General features: G+C 42.6%; 1 protein-coding gene across 1 annotated transcript in view; it reads left to right on the top strand.

Moving 5' to 3' along the window:
* The first annotated feature begins 8,527 nt into the window (after positions 1-8,527).
* Positions 8,528-16,774, top strand: part of ppp2r3a (protein phosphatase 2, regulatory subunit B'', alpha) — a 62,858-nt gene continuing 54,611 nt past the window's right edge. The window contains exon 1 of the mRNA XM_065966128.1: positions 8,528-8,701. The gene's annotated coding sequence lies outside the window, so the exon portion shown is untranslated. The remainder of the gene's footprint in view (positions 8,702-16,774) is intronic.

Below are 16,774 nucleotides of genomic sequence, written 5' to 3'. Positions count from 1 at the left end.
GAACAAAACATCACAGTGAGAAATTAATTTGAAAGTAATCAACAGGTTTGGCTTCATGGGCAGAGGGATTTGTTTCTAATCGCCGTTTCAGTTTTGAAGGCTTTATGAAACAAAGGACCTCAAGCATACCCTGCATTAAAATCCCAAAAGGCATTTTGTCAATATTACAATAACTGTCTTTCCTCACTCTATTTCCCCACGATTTTCAACCACCATCAACATCCACTGCCCTTTCAAAATAAAGGCACAAAAGCCCAAAAATACCCCCCCCCCCCCCCCCCCCCAAAAAAAAAAAACCCAACTAGAACCATATTTAAAAAATGAATGTAATGCTACACTGATGAACGGCTAACGACTGAGACTACAAAACGATTAGGAAAATGTTTACTTGGGTTGTATCAACTGAGATGTTCTGATATTTTCTCATCTGTTTGCTACAATCACTTCCCTCCTGCTGGCCATTAGAAATAATGCAGCTTCAAGGCACTTCTGCATCCGCTTCATATTTGTTACCATAGTTCATGGTCTGGTCTGCTGTGTATTTACATTTTCTTTATCTCTGAAATAGACGTTAATCTATTCTTTACTGAGACACAATGGACACAGGCTAGCCTGCAGAGATATGTGCCCTGAAGAGATTTTTCAAATCCCATTCATTATTTTCTAATACCCACACAAAATGTCCTGAAACAGAGATACATTATATTCGCTTTACTGTTTGTGAGATGATGATGTAAAATATGAAAGGAAAAGGAAGTTGTATTCTATTCCTGGATAACGTGATCTCTGCCCCTAATAAATGTATTGATTGAGTTTTGGAGCTGGGAAAAGGATTCACATGCTTTTCATCAACATTCCCCCCCCCCCTCCTCAACCTCCTCCTCTCTATTTCCCACTAAACCTTTTCCACCACCAGCTTAGAGCCAGCTCATCTCTAGTTACTGGCAGACTCAAGTTTTCCATTCCCAGTGGATGCTGGACTTCAGAAGAAGGGATGGTATTAGCCGCTGTAGCCACCAGCAGATAGCACATCAGTTTCCTCGGTTTGTGCATCCCAACAGATTGTAAAAAGCTTTGGGCTGGCAGCCGGCCTGGGCAGAAAGAGGTCAAAGGACAAGCGTTGTAGGGGGACTGATGTGAGCAGCCACATGCCTCAGCCCTGACCTTTAACCTGGAGCTGGATGAGGACAGTGATGTACTGTTCTACTGAGGAGGGATGCACAAAAACACACAATGATCACAACCTGGATGTAATTCTTCACTGAAAATAGTCGCAACAAACAAACAAACAAACAAACATATCAAAGACAGTGCAGCCGAACTCATGAGGCTGCAGCGATTATTGTGGTGGCCATTTATTTTATTCGTCACATTTAAGGTGGGAAACTCAAAGGCTGTTATGAATTTGAACTGTTGTGTTGCAGGTTGAAAGTTGAAAGACAAACAATAACTCTCTTATCATCATATTTGGTACAATGCAAAAGAAAGATATTTTTGAGTCGATCAACCTCAATGACTTTGATTTGATAAATGCTAATCAATACTCTCAAAAGTGGGCAAGACTATAGCTGACCAGCTGTCTCTGGTTTGGATCCTGGCTGCGGCCCTTCACTGTGGAGACAAAACGTTCCGTCTTCCTCCCTCTGGAGTGTGGATCATGCCTTTGAGGTACCATAATGGACTGGTTAGTGGATCAAAGTGGATCAAACCCGAACAAGCACTACCCAGGAGGTAGCATGCTAGTGTGGTGGTTAGCACAGGGGGGGGGTGGGGGGGGGGGCGTCACAGCAAGCCAGCACTGGGCTCATATGAGTAAGGCTTCTGAAGTGGCAAAAAACTCAGACATTTAGGTTTGTCCCGTAACCTCTCCAATGTCTTCCCAGCATTTACCACATGGAGATCACCTGAACAGTTCATAAAATGCTTTGACGTTCAAAGCCACTTGTATTTTTATTGCCCATAAATGTAAACCAAAAGACACACGTCGTGGCTCGAATGACCTAAAAACATGTAATGGAAAGTTAGCCTGTGGTCAATGACGGTATCGGCTGTGACCCGGCTTCTCCCAGGTGCGCTCTGCACAAGAGTGCACATATCAATAACAGATAAAATGCAGAAAAAAATGAGCAAACGATGCAAATAAAATGAGCTAAAATGCCGCTCCAACAGCTTCTTTACCTGAAGAGGGTAGGTTTGTGGATTCTTATTCTTTTGTCTATTCTTTAACACATTTAAGCTGTCAGACATTAAGATAGTTTTATCTGTCCGGTTAGCAGAACTTACAGCAAAAGAACTGTTGCAAGTTTAACTCTACCTGTTTTAGGCAGTTAGAGGTAGCCATGGCTGCGTGCAGAGCAGGCTGTAAACTTCAGTACTAACAGTTTTCACTTCACTAGGCCCTAGGATTTCCGCTGACGCCCCTGCACAGCAGTACAATGTTATAGTAGCATTTCAGCTTTCCAACAATGGCTTGACATCAGAGAGAATCGACTGTCCTATAGCACAGCGAAACACAGCTGTGATTAAACGTGCTTTAAAAAAGAATACAGATGAACATGCACACACACACATGACCTCCAACTTCCTCCTTGGCATACACAGTATACGCCCTGTCCTATTCCCCTGAGCCTCCCTCTGGTTTAAATGGGATCCTGATGTTCTGTTAACAAAACCCCCAACCCCCCCCCCCCTCCCCGCATCCAAAGCGTCACTTCAGCTGGAACCGAGGCTGTTAAACGCGGTTTCACACTCCGCCCCTCGTCCTCAGCTGCCGCAGAGCCACATTGATGCGAGGCAGCTGTTGCGGTGGTGAGAGGGTGTGATTGATGTAGTTGGCAGCGACCAGATAAATAGGCAGATAGTACGACATGTGGTGGGGGGGGGGGGAATACAGTCAATATGTGAGTGATAGCCATTTTATCAGCGCACAAGACTGTGGTTGCAGCTTTGAGGGGATTTCTGTCGGGCAAATTTGTAGCTTGAGAGCCTTAAAATTTGCGAAGATTGAGAACATTTTGCACACAGAAGCTGCAGTGGAGGAACCTGAGATGTTGAGAGGCTGCAGAGAAGTCCGCCGAACTGCCAGGCAGGAAGCTTCTCAGTCTGGAGAAAGGAGCCAGTTTAGACAGCTGCCATCATGTAACGCTCTAATAAAACCTTTCCTTTTTTGCTCGGATGTCCCTATGGAGACAAAACCCAAAACTCACCAACAGTTTGAGAAGCCTGCTGATAATGAAGAAACACACACACACACACACACACACACACACACACACACACACACACACACACACATATGAAGACAAGTGTGCTCACCTTGTAAAAATGCATGTGCAGTCAAGGGTTTTATTAACTGGGTCTTTGTAATAAAGCTCACCTCTCTGCCTGCCAGAATCAGGCCCGGACAGTTCAACTGCATCGTGTGTGTATGTGTGTGCGTGCGCGTGTCTGTCTGAGCGCATGTGAAAGTGTGTGTGACTTCTTTGTCCTTGGTTCTGTATTGTGATGCTTATTTCTGGCATGTGTTGCTTTCAGCAGAAGCTCAGATCCAGGTCCCTTGTCCTTAAGGCAGGCTCTCATGTACACCCTGCGTGTGTGTGTGTGTGTGTGTGTGTGTGTATGGGGTGTATTTCATGTGTGTGTGTGAGGTGCTGAGTGACACTCCCTGTTCCATTTTGTCAGGATGTGTCAGCACCCTCATCCACTTTTTTTTTTCCTTTTATCCCTCCAGCCCTCTCTCCTCCATCTCTCTTTCAGCCCTGTGCTGTGCAGCTCTCAGCAGTTCAGAATGGCCTGGCTTCTTTTTGTCAAGTTTTAGTTCGAGGTGTTTTTTTTTTTTTTTTCTTTTTCGGGGATAAAGCCGCGACTCGGTTCCTCAGGTTTCCCCCACAAAAGGCTTGTTAACAGAACCAGCCGTGCTCATAATGAAAGCTGGCCTCCAGCTGCTTGTTGGTTTCACTAAGCAGTGTTAGCAAGTCATTTTATAGAACATAGCAGGCTTAGAGGTATATTTTCACCAATGGTGCAAGTTTCTTGAGAGGAATAAAGACATCACTGAAAACACACCTTACCTAACCGAGTGGTATCTATTTGCTCTTAAGTATCCTTAAGGCTCATACTAACGATCCTAGCCAGAATAAGCTTGCTGTGCTGCTGAGCTCTCTCTTTAACCACACTGGAAACACATGTGTTTGATTGCTGGAATGAATGAACAGTAAAATCTACTCTAAATTAAATTTTGGTTACATTTTGGTTACAGATTATTGGATTTAAAAATTTGCTAAAATGCTTTTTGCTTGACATTGACAGAAGGAAATAAAACCAGTGGAAGCAGCAGATCTACTCAAAATATAAAATGCACAGCTCACAAGACAGAGTACCATTAAAAAAAGGGGCAGAGTTTACAGGAAAAAGTCAAGGCTGGTACACAGACAATCCATAAACACAAGGCAAACAAATCCAGAGCAAACAAATACAAAGAGCAGGCAAAAAGTGACGGTCAAACACTAACTTGGGTTAACTGATGCTTTAAGGTGTCACAACACTGTGATTATTCACTGGGTGCATTACATGTGATGATGTGTCTGGGATGTGTTTCTGGGCAAGGAAACAAAATTAGACGCAGGGTAAAATTGTATCTGGCTCTCCTGCGGCCATCAGGGACTTGTTATGTAAGTGGTTTAAAATGTTTAGGACTCTTCTTGTTGTCCCTCTATCTGTTCTCCTTCCTCTAACTCTGTGTTGGTGTTTATTTATACCCAATGGGCAGAACCCCAACACACACAAACATTTGATATAGATAGATATACATGCACACACACACACACATAGATATATACACAGGGCCTTCTTGTCATGTGATGCAGACCTTGTGATAGTTGATGTTGTTATAGGAGACACATTCCAGCAGGATTTGGAGGGGATCTTAGGTAATGTGTGTATATGTGTGTGTGTGTGTGTGTGTGTGTGTTTGTGTTACCTTAGATCAAATCCACCTCACATCGGTCGTCAGCATTTCTTACTCTCACTCATCAGCATGGCAGCCTCACACTGCCCTCACCCAACCCCAGGCCATTTCCCATTATAGATAGATTTCTTTTCACCTCTTGGCTCGTCGGTCAAAAGCTGTTAGAAGAGAACAATCGAGCAGCGCTTGCGTCCTCTCAACCTTGATGACACTCACTACGTTTAGCGTACATGCACAATTAAGTCGAACTGCGGTTATAGTTCGATTAAGCATTTTAACTGGAATACTGTCCTTGTCCCAGTAAAGGACCGGGGTAGAATCGATGTAATGACCAAAGTTTGCCGGGCTCCGCTTCAGTCCCCTTTCAGCGAGTGACTTTTGTACCTTCATCTGGTTGACTTATCACGTTAAACACCAAACACTTGACAGTTTACATGTTTTCCTTCCATCCATGTACCTCAATACAATATGTGTAAGTCCTGCTGACACAACATTAACTGCGTCTTCTTGTAAGTCCAAAAAAGTGTTGTTCATGCTCAAGCACTCGCCATGTTGATACCTTCACCTTGTTCGTATCCCCGGCTGCACATGTATTTGTGCTGTTCAAAGTTGGAGCTGGGAATTAGGTACCACGCCAGTTGATCATGTCCCAGTAACAAGTTGCCAACAAGTCGGACAAGCAACATGGACGCCTCCAGCTGTCTTTGTTTAGTAAGCTAATACCAGGCAATTACCACACACTACATGATAGTTTCAGCCCCAAAGTAACATGACATCAGGTCCACAGGTCAAGGTGTGATTGATTTAATTACACAAAAACAAACTAAGTTGCGAATCAACACAATGTACAGCTTATACTTTACTGTTGATGAACATAGCTAACTCGGGCTACTTAAGTTCCTCTGAGATTCAGAGTCAGAGTTCTGACATCAGGAGGCATTCCTTTTTTTTTAAGATTTATTTCTGGGCTTTTTTTTATGACTTTAATGGATCGATAGGACAGTGGATAGAGTCGGATGTCAAGGAGAGAGAGTGGGGAACGACATGCAGGAAAGAGGCCACAGGTGGGACGTGAACCCGGGCCGCCCGCTTGAGACTACAGCCCCATACACGGGGCGCACGCACTAACCATTGCGCCTCCAGGAAACGCGGAAACTCAGAAATGTTCTGACTTCGAGATCAAATGGAATGGACCATTAGAGTGACTTTAAAAAATTAGACTCAGCATGATTTCAGTTGGACTAACATGTTTATATCTGTTTTTGAAATCCAGTTTAAGTCCGTTCTAGACAATGAACCACTTCTTCTTACTGCATGTTAACGTACTGATTGATGGTGGACACTGGAGCACCATGACGTCCATATGGATACAATGACGGTGGGGGGGGGGGGGGGGGGGGGGGGGGGGGGCTGAAGTCTCCATAGGTGAGATTTCCATCACCTGGGTGGACGGTTCTCCACATTAAGTCTATTGTGTTACAACCAGCTACCTGTAAGAATAAGAAAAAAAGGCCTTCATGTTGACATTATAAACTCAGACTGTATCATGAGCTGCAGTCTGGGCTGTTGTCCACTTGGTCTCCATAGAAACACAGAATGTGAGCACAGAAGTCCTGCAGTTCAAAGTATAATGGTTAAACAGTAACTGCTACATGATGTGAACACTGTCCAGTTGTATAATGATGAACATAAATATATTTATTATGACAATATATTTTTCTTTATTCTTTAATTGTTCATGCCTATAGGACATTTTAATCTTTTAAGTCCCTGAACTTTTTGTTTTCGCCTCTGTGTTAAACTAAATACCTGACCGCTGGACATGAAGGAACAGCATGAATACATTTTAAATATCCATACACCTTTCTCTGCAAAGTAACACTCAGGGTGGGAAGCTCACGCGTTGTTATAATGCTGCATTGCTGCAATCAATGCTTACAATAAATGTAGAGTCTGAGTAAAGGTTACCATCAGCTCCCTGATGATAGACAACTGTGAAGAGAATCCTTCCTAAATCAGGACACAACAGGATATGGTATTGTAAAAATTTAAAATATATATGTTCTTCTGAGCAGATCAGACTTCTTTAAATGTATCCACACCACAGGGAAATCTAATTAAAAAAATGATCAACAATCAGGACTTAACTGACTTTTGTTGGAAGGGGGACAACGGTGCCAGAAATCGGCTTGATTATCTTGTAGGGCGTATCCTTTTTTTGCAGAGTAAATTTATAGCAAGAGGGCTGTAACAAAGACTAACAAGAGTCATTAAACTTCCCTTAGCTTTGAGTGCCCACTTTAAACTGCCACAAGAATGTGTTCCCAGGGAGACCTTTGCCATTTTGTTGGTAAATTAAATGTGTGTTTCGGTTTGGCGGAATTTGCCTGATTTCAAAACCACGGCAGAAAGACTGTGGCTTCAGATGATGGTACCAGGGTAATATGTCAGTGCCTGTTGCAGGGGGTATTTTGCTTCAAAATTGTACAATAGGAGGAGGCGGAGAGACACATCATCCATAAACACATTTTTTTTCTAGCAAATGATTGAATGCTACCATTATGTTTTCTAACTGCAGCCAGTTCATTTTTTTAATGGACTATCTTGTTTGAAATTGAAACACAGGCTATGTAATGTTCCTCTGAATCTTCACTCTTCCTTTTTTTTTTTTTAAAGTTAGCCTGTGGCTCAAGAGGGAAGTAGGCCTACTTGATGATGCCTTTCAAACCTGGAAAGCAGCAGTACGGAATTAGCTCTTTTTCTTAAAGGTGCAGAGTCCCTCTGCACCTTTAAGAAAAAGCTAAAGACCCAGCACTTTCATGAATACCTACTAACTTAATGATGATGGTCTCGATATTGTTGATGATGATAATGGTTGTGACGATTGTTTTTGTTTCATAACGACGGCTTATAAGATGGTTTCTATACTGATTAGAGCTCTCAAGAACTGCCGTCAATGTTGTACTTTGCCTCTGGTCACTTCCTGTCAGCACCTGTGTGTCCAATCGGACTCAAAGCTGATCGTTTGCTCTTTCTGACATTGTTCCCTTTTTTTTTCTAGATCCTTGCTTGTGTTGTTCTTACTCTCTGATGTACATCGCTTTGGATAAAAGCGTCTGCTAAGTGAATTGTACAATTGTAGAATACAGTCCTATTGAAATGCTTATTGAAACTGCCTCCTATTCTACCCGAATCTCATTTGTCAAAAATATAAAGCTTGACAGATAAGAATGGTTAAAAGGCTTCAGCTCAGCTCGACTAGTTCAACATTAGGGTTCATTGTAATAATAGGTTACATTTATTTTTCTTGTTCACCTTTGTAACTCAGGAATAAGCCACATAAATCTAATGTGTAGCCTATAGATCACAAATGAGCTGTGGACCTTAAATCCGGACCGCCTGTCACTCTTCTGGAGCCCCCGCCCCGCCTGCCTGTTAACGGGAACTCCCCCTAAGTTCCCCGGTTCTCCTCTCTCTCTGCTCATTCTCTCCATGAGCTGTCACACACACACACACACACACACACACACACACACACACACACAATCCACACACACACGGAGTCGCTGCATGTTGGAGCAAACCTTCCGTACTCTCTCTCTCTCTCTCTCTCTCTCTCTGCTGTTCCTCGGTTACCGAAAGAAGCGGCTGTGTGATTTCGCAGTCTGCGGCGAGCCACGTCGTGACAGAGTTTGGACACGGAGAAGGAGGAGGAGTGAAGGAGGGGAGAGAAAGGTAAGAGATGGTGACAAAACGAGTGTTCTTCTCCTCTCTCTGCTGGGAAACTTTACCGTGTGTGTTGGACGTTTTTTTTCTCTCCCTCCTCCGCTGTCTGGTGTGTTGCACGGTCCTCGCTTGTCTCGTCAGCTGCAGTGTGTTTTTTTTTTTTTTTTTTTTTTGATAACCAGGGCGTGTTTGTTAAAGTAATGTTTTTTTGATCACTAGGGCGTGTTTGTTAAAAGTAATTGCGTGTCTCCTTCACATGAGAGGGGATCCTCCTGTTGTGTCACAGGAAGTTTGGAGATTGGACGCGCAGATTGTAGCGATCATTGAAAGGGGAGGGAGGGCTCAACCTGCTCAGTGCTCAAACAAATCTCATGTGAGTGAAGTCTCAGTTTTCCACAGAAGAACGCTGGGCTTGAAATAGTCTGAGGTAACTTCACTTTAATGGCTTAAATCAACTTTGCTCCTAATTTGATGACCATGATCTTAATTGTTTTCTTTTCAGGTTCTTGTTTACTTGTTGAACTTTTGCTAAATAAGTCATTTAAATGAGATTTTGGTCTGATGCTAAACACCTAAAAAAGAAAAACGTTCTCACATTAACTGATTTTTTTTTTTAAGTGTAACTTTTTGGCAAAAAACAACAACAAACAAGCAAAGAAACTATTCTGCTTTCGAGCCTATAGCCTATTTGTCTTTAAAGCATAGTAAAGTGACTAAATCCATTGAATGCCTATAGGCTATAAGTCAGGTTTGTGTCAGTGCTTATACATTTAATTGCATTTAAAGACACAATACATCAGGAGAAATGTATTCATTAAGTTGTGATTAGTGGTTAGGTCCAAGCAGTTCTCACTTGTGTGTGTGTGTGTTAAGTGCGCGTATGCATGTGTGTTAGTATGTGTGTCCTTTGACACTCCCATCATTTGTTTGTTTCAATGTGTGTGTGTGTGTGTGTGTGTGTGTGTGTGTCTGGCTGGTGATATCCTGTCAGATCCTGCGAGGTGGGGGTCAGTCACAGGGTCTCCCCTCTGGAATTCTCCTAGAATAGATGTGACACACTCACCCACGTACACACACACACACACACACACACACACACATTTTAAGCAACATCTTCAGACAGCTTAACGTCTTTTTCTCTTCATGTGTATCGCTGCTGAAGCTTATTACCCTAAAATCCACTTCTTTTATTAAGCCCCAGAAATAGATGGACCAGAACGACCGTGACGCTTTCTGAAGTTGGATTGCGTTTTAATCCTTGATGCTGATGCTGATATAATTATCAGCTATTGCATGCTGCTTTTTTTCATCATTGTATTCCAGTGCACCTCCCCTTTTATTGTTGTATTTTACTTTAATGTCTTAATTTCATACCCTCGGGTGCAAATTCCTCGTTTGGATTGGATTTATTTATGACTCTCTTCATGTAGTCTACCTGTTAAGAGAGATTTCTTGATGCTGTTGTTGTCATGTGGTGCTGAAGTCAATGCACTTTGTGTATATATATAGTGCGTAAAAGGCATATGGGTTGGCAACGCTACATTAATTCCTTGCCCTTTGTAAATATGCAACTGGAATAAAAAACAACTAAATTTGATGCTTAAACAAAACCAAACTGAGACAATCTCTTATTAATAACCATGCATTTATGAATGCTGCACATTCAATGGCCTTTAATGTGAAAGTTTATCAGCAAGCCTTGTTGTTACAGTATGAATATCTTACAGTATGTTGCTTATTTAATGTGGCTAACTTGTTCGTCTAATTGGATACTGAGTCTTTGTTATTGTCACTGATGCTAGAGTTGTACCTGAACAGTTATTTTGATGCTCAGGGCCACAGAACAAGCTGACTTACTTGACAAGTTTAGAGTGAGAGTACACTGCAGCGAACACAAACAGTGCAGACGTGTGCAGTAGTTACATTATGAAACAGTACAAGTGATAGCAGAAAGACATTATATACTGAATAACAGCTGGAGGTAGAATATGTAGGTGGTGAATCCACTGTAAGTCAGATATACAGATCTATAAATATCCACTAAAGGTCTGATACATGTACAGTGGGCTTTAGGCATCACCACAGATGTCAGTCAGGATGTTAAGTTCAAGGACACTGTGGCAGTAAAGTCAAATCCTGAACTTGACGCTGAGTCTTTCTGCTGTTCACTTTATTCTTCCTCCTCTCCTGTAGACTGAGTAGAGTGACAGGAAGAAGTCAGAGAGAACGCTTTAGAAGAACCCGTGTTCTCTCATTGCTCCCTGGCCGGTGTCTGCAAGATGATGGATGCTTGACAATGTCAGTGTGCATGCGTGTGTGTGTTCGCTGTGTGTGTGTGTGTGTGTGTGTGTGTGTGTGTGTGTGTGTGTGAGAGAGAGAGATGGAGGGTAAGGATCTTGTCTGCTGTAACTTGAGCCGGTGCTGGACACACTGACTCTTGGAAGGCCACAAAGACTGCTCTGCATGAACTGTGGGGAATGTGGAAGTTTGTGTGCCGTCTCTGTGTGTGTGTGTGTGTGTGTGTGTGTGTGTGTATGTGTATAAGAGAGAGAGCATAAACATCCTATTATTAACCACAGAACTAACACGACCATCCACCACCATCATTATTATCTCTAAACAGACCTGGAGAGTATGAGTAACAAATTAATTTAGACGAAATAATCTACAACAATCACGATGAACATAGTGACTGTTTTGAATCATTTATAAGGCAGAAATACAAAACAGCCTCAGGCTCCAGCTTTCTCAGATATTCAAAAAGATTCTCTGCTCACACACTCCTGTATCTTTGTATATTGCAGCGGTGCAATGCAAATTTTGATACCTAAACTCAGAGGCGGGCTGTAATGTTTTCTTTCAATAACCGATAAATATCGATGACTTCTTTGTGAATTCATCATCATGGTCACTATTCCCCAAATTGATTTGACTTGACATTTTTGATTGTCAAGTCAAATACTTTGTTACAAAAAAAGACAAAGTGAAGCAGCGCATTCTCACAGTGCAAAGCTTCAACAAAGAAATGCCTGGATTTAAAAAAAAAAAAATCTCAACAATAATAGATTTTGAAAAGAGTGAGAGATTCATTTAGATAATTTGAGTTTCGGTGAATGTAGGGGGGGGGCTGCACGGTGGTGCGGGGGTTTAGCGCTGTTGCCTCACAGCGAGGAGGTTCCTGGTTTCAGACAGGAGCCTCTCTGTGTGGAGTTTGCATGTTCTCCCTGTGCATGCGTGGGTTCTCTCCTCCCACAGTCCAAAGACACGCTCATTAGGATAATTGGTGACTCTAAATTGCCCGTAGTGTGAGTGTGGCTGGTTGTCTGTCTCTGTATGTCAGCCCTGTGATTGACTGGTGAACAGTACTGGGTGTACCGCCTCTCCCGCCTCTCGCCCAATTACAGCTGGGATCGGCTCCAGAAAAGCGAGAAACACGGTATAGATAATGGATAGCAGGATGCAGGTATTTCTTGATCTTGATAAGACACATTAGTTGTAGTCCTTGATAAACCATGGCTTGATTACAGGCCTGTTGTTAAATACAGGAATTGTGTATGTGTGTTACGCTCTATCTAAATGATGTGTTTATACAAGATGAGGTCACACACAAGTTGTGTTATCTTTGCATTAAGAATGAAAAAAAAAAAACACTTTTCCTTTTGAACACAGACGCAGAAGAATACTGTACCGCTGTGAAACCTGATGGTAAAACTAGCTTAAGGCCAGACATCTACTCCGTGTGTAAACTCATCCAAGAGTCTGAACCCACAGGGGGAGAATTAGTAAATTTACACTTCAGGAGCGAGCCCCCCCCCCCCCCCCCCCCCCCCCCCCCCCCCCCCGTGATCAGCGGTAGTTGTGGTTTTCCTCTTTTATCAAAACATTTCAGTGCTTCTTTCCTGAAAACACAGCAGCGATTTTCCTTTCCAGAGTTATGATATCAACAGATGCTGCCTTTTGAAGCCATTAAACTTCTTTTTTTTTTATAAAGGACCTTGAATATGAATTTATTCCATTTAAATGAAAACATTTGAATCAAATGAATTAACCCAGCTACTCTTCTGGTCACAGATTCCATTTCTCCTCTCTTGTCTCCGGTTTCTGTCGTCTTCACAAAGCGGAGGAGGTTGTTTTTTTTTTTTTAATGTGATTTAACATCCAGATAAAGTTGACTGATCAGTGGCTTGGTCTGTCGCTGCCCAGAATGAATGGATGGTTTGTGGGCGGATTGGTGAGCGACTGAGTCTGTGTCCGTTTTGGAAACAGTTTTTATATGAGCCACGGTTTCACAGATGTGTGTCTTTTCACAGCTGCTTGTTGTTCCCAAGCGTTGTGTATACAACTCTGCAGATGCAGGTGTGTGTGTGTGTGTGTGTGTGTGTGTGTGTGTGTGTGTGTGTGTGGTTTTAATCTGGGTTTTTTTTCCATTTCTCACATAGGTGTAGCAGGACAGTGAGTGCCTGGTAACTTTATCCCATTGGATCACATTGGGAGTGTCCTGATGTAATGGAGTAATGACTGTATGTGGTCGTGGATGTTTAGTGCAGACACGTGTAGGCTGGATCAGTCGGCTGAGTCACAAAATGCAGACTCACAACACCCTGTTTCGTTATTAAATCTGGATGTGTCAAGTCTGGCTACCTGGTCAGCTTCATGAGAAATAGAATTAGAGCTCCAACATTTAATGGATTTGTCTCCTGCTTGATCTTTTCCCTTGTACCTATACCTTGAGCTTTTTAGATATTAGGGTGGATTCATTTTACTCTTTAGTTCTACCATTTGTGGCACCTTTTATTACATGTTTTTCAGTCCTGGTAATTGGATAAAATTCCCAATGCTCCTGCTTAGGTTTCCTCCCTTTTTAAACCCTTTTGACTTGGCTTAACAAGACTCATCTCGGAGCAGGTTTCAGCAGGCTCATAATTCAGGAGGAGTTCTCTTTTTGTTGGCATCGTTGTTGTTGTTCTGTAGCTACAAGTTGCTGGCCAGCATGAGCTTCACAAGTCCATTTAAAAAAAAAAGAAAGTGGACACTCCCAACCATTTTTTATACAGAAGGTTCAGTTTACTCATCACAGAGGTTACTTATCAGGGACTACGTTTGGACAAAAATGTTTTTTTTTAAGAAGGATGGTTATGAAACATACTGAAATTAATAAGGATGTATGCATGAACCACACAAGCAACTTAGACCATCAGCAACTAGATCGATTGTTTCTTTTTCTTTGTATTTATTGAAGTCAATGCTTAAGGGGCTGGATTCACTCCATAATGTCTAGGAGTGTACTAGACAGTTAAGACTGAAGACATGAGTGATCATCAGACAGTGGAAGGGTCGGCTGTGGATCAGTCTGTCGTCTCACTGCAGGGCGGTTGAGTGTTCGATTCCCAGCTCCTGCAGCCACATGTCCGATGCGACACTTAACCCCAAGCTGCTCCCGCTGCTTGGTCAGCGGCGTATGAATGTGTATGAATGGGATTAGTTACTCCTGGTGGTCACTTTACACAGCAGCCTCTACCATCAGTGTGTGAATGTGTGGGTGTGACATGCGGTGTGAAAGTGCTTTGAGTAGTTGGAAGTCTAGAAACGCGCTATACAAGCTCAAGTCCATTCACCACCATGATTTAAGAGAAAATAAGCGAGTGCACTTCAACATTGGAATACTTAATAATTATGATGCATGATGTATGTTTCAACTATGTGGCTTGGTATCACTAAAATGTGGTTTTGGTATAACAGGAAATACAAATATAAAACGTTTTTTTATTTACCTCCATAGTGACTTAAATGGTAGCCTTTGGTAGCCTTTGTTCACAGCAATTGAATGTGGAAACAGGATAAAAAAAAACACCCGGTTACATTGAAAAGATATTCTGAATGTGTGAATGAAACACCAGCTCAGACATGCAAGGTGATCGACAAAAGGAGCGCAGTCAATAAGCAGGGTTATATAATAGGAAAGAGACAGAAGTGGAAACTGTGTTTGAACTAAAACGGACAGAAACACACCTCTTCTGTTAAGTAAGGACAACTCCCTGATGCTGTGTTTAACCCCCGAGTCAGACACGCGAACGTCTGCACGTGTGTGTGTGTGTGTGTGACACAGGGATAAACAGACTGAGATTGAGACAGAATTTTAATTATGTTCATTATGTTTCATTTATGGATTACATTGATGTGCAATTGCGTGTTACATCATATCCACACACTCACTTCGGATGTGTGTGTGTGTGTGTGTGTGGCTGTTCGTCTAGATTTGTGTGTGTGTGTGTGTGTGGGTGTGTGTTTGGGTGTGGCGTGTCTGTAATCAAGCCAGTATTAAAATGTATTCCAGGCTACCGACTGCTGCAGGACTTCTCACATTTAAGCTTTCTAATTGATTCAGAGTGTGATTTATGTAGCCCGGCAGTCGGCACCCACATGTGCTTGCCTGCCTTAACTTGTGCAACACACACACACACACACACACACCACATGGGCGTGCACACACACACACACACACACACACACTCACACACAGACAAACAAACAGAAGCTCCGAGTTACTCATCTCTGCAGCACAAGGCACTATTGTATTTAGCTTCTTCACTGCACTTTTAGTGACACAGCCATTCACTTTTCCCAGCAGCGTGTGTGTGTGTGTGTGTGTGTGTGTGTGTGTGTGCGCGCGTGCGTGTTTGTGTGTGTGGGTGGTCGTCTCGTATTCCATGTAACAGGGCCGGCTGCTAAAAATGAAGACGTGACAGGGAAAGTGTGAGTGTGATAGTGAGAAGTGGGTGTGTTTGGGGCGATGGGGGGGGGGGGGGGGGCACACAGGGGGCTGTGTCGCAATAGCCAGAGGTTACATGTTCTGCTTGGATAAAAGCACCTTTTTGTGTGTCTTTTTTTTCAATTGAGGAAGTTGTAAAAGTTAGTACAGCATCAACCAAGAGATCCACCTTCAAAGCGGTGTTTTTAAAAAAAGAATTTGCATGACGTAAGAACCTTTACAGAACGAGCTTCCACCACAGGGCCGTAGAGAAGCTCCGCCATTAATACAGAATTTTTACTTTCATATCGATTCCACTTCTGCGCAATATTGGGGTCCCTGTCTGTGATTTCCCATTGCATTACGGCATTGCGGAAGCATGAAAAGAGCACGGCTTGTAAACACCCAGCAGGAGCTCCACATACACACACACACACACACACACACACACACAATAAGACGTGCACACACACCGGTCTCTCCCTCTGTCTCCACTGATCTCGTCTCAGCCCTGTGAAGCCTCTGTTACTGCCTCTGACTGTTACTGTGGGATCACTTCGTCCTCACAGTATGCTTTCATGATATTCATAGTGAAGGTAAACTGTCATATCGTGCCTTGAACTGGAAGTGTGAAATAAGGCTGTAGAGAACTAAAGACAGGAAGGTTCAAAGAAAGTCAGAGGCAGAGCACAGAGGAGGTACCTGAAGCATAAAAAAAGCAGCTCACCTGATGTTTAAGTGCGCTGTTTGTGGTTTGTGGCAAACCATTAAGTGAGCTACCATTACAGAGAAAAGGTTACTCGAGGTTGACTACTTGTCAGTCATTGTAGCCTAAAGCTGTCTTAGAGTTGTTGTGGGTGATGTAAGCAGAAGAGCTGTCATTAGCAGCACTTGTCATTGATATTAATCTAACATTTACTTCAATATTATGAACAGTTCTAACAAAGTGCATCTCATTGAGGGAAGTTCTTCTTGGTAAAACAACAAACTTGAGTTTAGACATGGTTAAAGACTTATAATACCAAAGGTTTCATGTCCATTGTTGTGGCCACTGAAGGCATGCTGAAATCTGGGACTGTGTAAAGCATATAGGAGGTGAAATGATGTCACGGTTTAAAGCTAAGTGAAAGTCCTAAAGGTACCTCTTCTGGACTAAATCACGGGGTTGAAGACAGGGCGGGGGGGAAAAAAACAAGATCATAAAACACAGTTTTTTATTGCTGTAGGTCTATAAAGAAATTGACCTCTTTTTTTACGTTTGAATATTATATGAGAGTCTTGTTCAGAAGAAATTACTCTAATTGAAGAGAAGGCTAGAAAAAGATGTTCTTCCA

This window comes from Labrus bergylta, chromosome 18 (genome assembly GCF_963930695.1).
Source record: "Labrus bergylta chromosome 18, fLabBer1.1, whole genome shotgun sequence".
Classification (NCBI taxonomy): Eukaryota; Metazoa; Chordata; class Actinopteri; order Labriformes; family Labridae; genus Labrus; species Labrus bergylta.
The sequence above is the reverse complement of the archived record's forward strand: the minus strand, read 5'-3'. Positions and strand labels throughout refer to the sequence as shown.